The sequence below is a fragment of the Mus pahari genome, chromosome 21, assembly GCF_900095145.1.
Source record: "Mus pahari chromosome 21, PAHARI_EIJ_v1.1, whole genome shotgun sequence".
NCBI classification, from domain to species: domain Eukaryota; kingdom Metazoa; phylum Chordata; class Mammalia; order Rodentia; family Muridae; genus Mus; species Mus pahari.
The window spans coordinates 2,623,103-2,628,772 of NC_034610.1; positions in this window are offsets into that span (position 1 = coordinate 2,623,103).

Here is a 5,670-nt window from a genome sequence, read left to right on the forward strand (position 1 = left end):
GGCGGGGGGAGAGCTGATGCTACGTTCTTCTTCAGTTCCTTTCTGTGGTGCTAGTTTTGTAGAACTTCTTATTTTTTGAAGTGCTGGGGACATGCGTCACTTTTCCAGTCAGAGGACTGCCCCTCGGGGTTCTGTCCGTGACCGACCTGGGGGTTGAGGTGCATCACAGGAGACCCCGAATGTGCTCTGCCACAGCTGGGAGAGAGATTGCAGTGAATCAATTGGGAGCTAAGTCTGAGTTGCCACTTTCCTGTTGTCTAGCACTACCTTACACAGCAGAAGACAATTAAGCATAAAAAGGAGATTTGGGGAGAGAGTTGGGCTGGGGTGGGGTGGGGGTGAGTGTTGGAAGAGAATCAAATGTGAGATATGGAAAGCTTGTCTGAGAGAGCAGGTTCTGGGCCCTGTGAACTGCATGCAGCCCAAGGAGTGGCTTGGAGCCTCTGGTTCTTCATGTGAAATGGAGCCAAGCAGACCCGACCAGCACCCTGAGCTATCATCAGCACCCAGCCAAAGCAGGTAGGTAAAGGGAGGCTATGTCTGTGAGTGCTAACCGATTCAGGGGTGAGAGCCCCGGGGTGGGGGTGGGGCGCTTTGTGCACATGAAGCAGCTTTTGAGCTGGAATTTTCATTTCCACGGCAGTTAAGTGTTTCTTCAGAAAGACAGATGACATCGAGGCAAGACCTAGAAGCCAGCGGGAGCAAACAAAATAAAAGTTGACTGGAGCGTGGACACAGGAGCGTGGGCACAGAAGCGTGGACACACAGCCCTAGACTGGAGCGTGGACACACAGCTCCTTACCTCAAAGCGGGTAAGGAAATGTGAGTGCCCAGGGTCACCCCAAGGTCCATGTCTCAACATGGAAGCAGTTTCATGTGATCACAGAACAAAGATCAAAGCACTTCGGGACAGCCACCGCACAGGGGAGGCAGCTCAGCTCTAGGCCTCAAGTGCCTTTGGCTCTGTGGAAAACTAGGTCTGTTAAGTTGATACATCCCAAAGGTTTTTATCTGTAGTCAGTATGTTAGGTGGGGAGAAGGAAAGAGGAAATGACTCCTTAGTGATCTAAAGATAACCCAAGATAAATTATAATTAAGCTCTGGATGGGCAACATTCCAAACTCTCGGGTCATAGATGTTTTCATCGGTTTTTACAGACACAGCTTCTTTCCAGGAATTCTCCTTCACAAGCTAGAGGCACATAGGTGGGCACCATGGCTTTTTGAGTCCTGCCTCTTCTCTTGGGTTGGGAAGGAAGCAAAAGAAGAGCAGACGCAGCTGTAGGGGCGGTAGCTCCCACTTATAACCTGACCGACGCCTTTGTCCCCAGAGGTCCCTTCCCTTTCAACTACTTGGCTGCATTTTTTTTTTTTTTTTTGAAGACTGGATGTTTCCTCTATAAGGGAGGGTGGCAGGAATCCTCAGAGCCGCATCCAATGTCGCAGGAAAACAGAAAAGTAAACAGAGCGCCCTGGCCTCTCTCCACCCCACTACTGTGTGCGGAGGGAAACTGACATGTTCTACGAGCCCTGTGAGTCTCTAGTGGGAGGAATCCATCATCCACGATAATGGTCATTAGTGTCTCTGCCTCATGTGCATGAGCGGGTTACCTGGAGATTCCCAGTGGCAGCTTGCATTGCCCCATCGGTGAACAAGCACAGATGCACAGGATCACCTGACATGGTGGCAGCTTCGTTCATCTTTTAAGGCAGCAAAATTCAGGAAATAAGTTAATGCTGGATAATGGAAGCCAGTTCAGCTGCTAATGTTGATCCCTCTGGTGTGACTCTTAGTCCTATAGGGTCCTAAGTTATCTTCAGTATCAACCTTTGTCCTTCCTGATTGGGGGTGGGGGGGACAGGCCAACTTCCTTTGTGACTCTATGTGCTGAGTCAGGCAAACAGCCGAACAGAGAGCTCACCCCTGTCTTGACTCTTCCTGGTCCCAGCTATGCTAACCCAAGTGCTAACCCACGTATGCCAAGGAGAGGCCTATTGGAGGAAGTGTGTCCTCCCCCTCCTCCCCACTCCACACATAGACTGTGCACTTTGGGGTCACATGAGCCCTGGTACCTGAAAGATGATGGGAAGTTAAGTTGACAAGTCCTGTGAGAATGTATATAGTTGACATGAGCAGAGCCATGTTTTGGACACCAGTGCAGAACCTATTCGAACCGCAAGGCCTTTCTCCAGTCTGAGAACAGATGTTGACGGAAGTTGACCTTCAACCAAAACCTGTGCATTCAGAAAGTACCGACCACAGCTTCCTCCCCCAGATGACTGTAGCCTGAAACTGCTCCTTCACAGAGACCACCTATGGAGATAAGCTGAGCCATCTCTTCATCTGTGCCATATCTCATAAACACATTGAGCTTCAGGACTACTGCTTGTATGTCTCCATCTGAGTGCATGGCCACTGGGTCCCAGCCTTACATAATTTATACCTATCTTATTCTTCATGGCCCCCAGTCTGATCACAGCCGTGTGGGTTTCTGCAGGAAGTCCTTTCTGAAGGGCGTCAAGGGTGGTCGCATACTGATACTATTGATAGATGATCACCATTCCTAAGCATGATCAATCCACCTCTTGCCTTCCAGACTCAGTGATGAGGGAGGAGGCTGGGGCTCCTCTGGCATCAGATAATCAGGAAGGGGTTTGAGATAGTTGCCTTGTGTTCCCAAACCAGCCCATCTCAAAATAAAGACATTTTCGGCCTATGTCTCCAGGCCTTCTCCATTGAGTTAGATATCGACAGGCAGAGACGGAGCACTATAAAGAAAGGTCCCACACCCTCTTCTACCTGTTACCATATGCAAGGTGAGGCTGGGTCAGATCTGCTGAAAACAGCCAAGGGGTGCACATGGCCTAGGGTAGGCCAGGCAGGAAACCATGAATCTAGTGACTCATTTTTCCTACCTAGAAATGACAGGTGAACATCCCTGCTGGGGGAACCCCTTCTTCTCCATGACTCACTCCCTGCTGGGATCCTCCATGAATCCACCCAGCAGCACAACACTACCTGTGCCACTGAACAAAGCCCGATGCCTGTGGACTCGTCAGCCTGTCTGTCACAAGTCCTCAAAACACTAAGGTGTGAAACTTTGTGGGTTAAGAAACACGACCCAGAAAACATGTCTCTAGGCTCACTGGCAAATCCAGTAGTTCCCTGGTTAGAGTTCTCGGATGGCCTACAGGCTTCCTAGCCTCCCCGCTGCCTGGTCTGCAAATACTGTATTTACGAAGCCTACCAGAACCTCGGTGGGCAGGATTTCTAAGGAAGGAAAGCGGAGGTCGAGGCTCACTAGAGACACTGACGTACCTAGATGTCAAGGTTACCATGTAAAGCTCCAGCACCATATAATGCACATTTATACTTGCTTTGTATATGCACTGAATGAAATTCCAGGTCTAAAATGGTCTATGGTGGCATTTCTGATACCTGTGCCCTTCTAGGTGTCTCCATTCTCCGCCCCGCCCATATTCAGGGAAGTTTTACCTAGAAATGACCGACAGATGCAGAAAAACACAACCTTTACATTGAGTCCAAGGAGTTTTCCCTTGATAAAACTGCAGACAGTTCTAGAGAGAGGGCTCTGAAGTTAGGCTTGCCACTTCTCCAGATGGCACAATAAGGGTCCCAGCGCCCACATTGGGTGACTCGGAGCTACCTGAAGCTGCAGCTCCATGGGATCCAACAGGATTCAATGTCCTTTTCTGGCCTTTCATGGCACACATGGCATATACATAGACACACACAAACACACATGCATGCATGCATACATACATACATACATACATACATAAAAAGTTAAGATTTTTTTAAGCTAGGGGACAGATATAAGTTGCTAAAGCAGAACCAGAAAATGGACTTCCTTCTGCCCCACCGTAAGTTGGCTCTCTGCCCCCAGCCATGTTCAAAGCCTTTGTTATAAATGTTTAGAGGAAGTAGGCAGTAACCACACTAGGGCTAAAAACACCCCTGGTTGCTGTATGTGGTTTTTGTAAATCAGTTTGGGTACGTCACATTTCCACCTCAGATGTGTGATAACCAGACCAAGGTTGCCCAGTAGAAGGATGTAGTATCCTCCAACGCCTGTAGTTTCCTTGAGAGGACCAAGAATCATGTGTTGACGTGGCTGAGCCAACATCACGTGGAGAGTGCAAAAATCTTCCTCCGAAATAGGAATGACGGAGGAATGTTGTGACAGGGGAGTGGCCCTGACACATCCCGATGGAGGCCAGTTGTCGCCAAGACATTCCTTTGTACTATGTGGAATGAAATAACCAGGTGTCAAAAATCTACCGCCTTGCAACCCAGAGTTATAAAATCTGCTGCCTGGGCCTAATAGCCTTTGCAAAATATAATCACAGATTCCACTGCTTGGAGAGTCTCCATGGAAATAACTCAAAACCAGTCTAAAATAGAAGCAGAAGCTGATGGAAACCGGGTGTCCATGGGTGGGGACAGGAGGAAAGCCAGGAGTTAGCAGGCCAGCTAGAGGCAGAAGGTACCCTCTAGCCCTCAGAGACAGCCCCCAACCCCACTCTCCTCCTCAAAGAACTAGATCTGAAATGTATCCAGCAAACGTCCCCACAGGGACACCCCCAACCTCTGCCAAACTGTAGAGGCTTCAAGTGTTTAATTTAATTTTTTTTTTTCAGCCGTTTGAATGTAGCTGAGTACTTTTCCAGAGAGAAAGGACCTGGACTACATTGAGTTAGCATACTGGAACAAGAGCCAAAAATTTCACGTCTGCCCATGTTCCATCCTGACTTCCTTGCAGAAAGACTGTAATATTTACTCATAAAGGGGCTTAGGGAGGGAATATAATGGGAGCTGAGAACACCTATTTCATAGCCTTCGGTGCTTTCAAATCCCTTATTAAGAAGCCTGGGGTCCAGGAGATATTTGAGAGCACATTTCCCCCATTAAATCATTAGTTTAAAAAAAAATCTTGTAGAAGCTGTGTTTAGAGCTACCACAATCACCAAGACAGCATCTATGATACTCCCATATGTTACAGAAGATTTTAAGGGAAGGAATAATTGGTTACATTTCCTGCCACTCATTCAGCAGTAACTGTAGCTGTGGTTTGTTTGATCTAGAGGTTATTATAAAGCTTCATTCTATCTTGCTTTGGATCCTGACTTCTGCACACACAGGGACAGCTACTAAGTCATCCGTCCTGCTTACAGTAATTACAAGGGGTTGGACTGGCATATGTCATCTGCCTCTGTCTACACACTGTAGACTGGAGTGTCCATCCTGCTCAGGCTTGGCTACCCAATGGCCTTCCCAGAAAATGAAATGGACAAATAGATCTTTCCATCACTGGAAGTGCAGTGTGTGTTTCCCACAACCTTGCCCTACATTTACATTTCGTCATTTGCACCAAGGACCACAGAATCTGGTCTCCAGACCCAAACGACAAAGTCCCTGAGGCTCCCAGGCATGAGTCCAGCCGGCCCAGAGGCCTGGATTCAGCTCTGTCCTGGCTCTATCTCCTTTTGCCTAGTTTGTTTTGCCCTGGGTGATTTCTGTCTCATGACTTGAGCAGTCTCATTAAGTCCAAGTCTGTGGCTTGGATTCCCATCTCTCCCTGGGGCTGAGACTCCAGGCAGTGCTGACATCCAAGCCTTGCAGCTTAAGGCAGGCACTGACTCAGAGCAG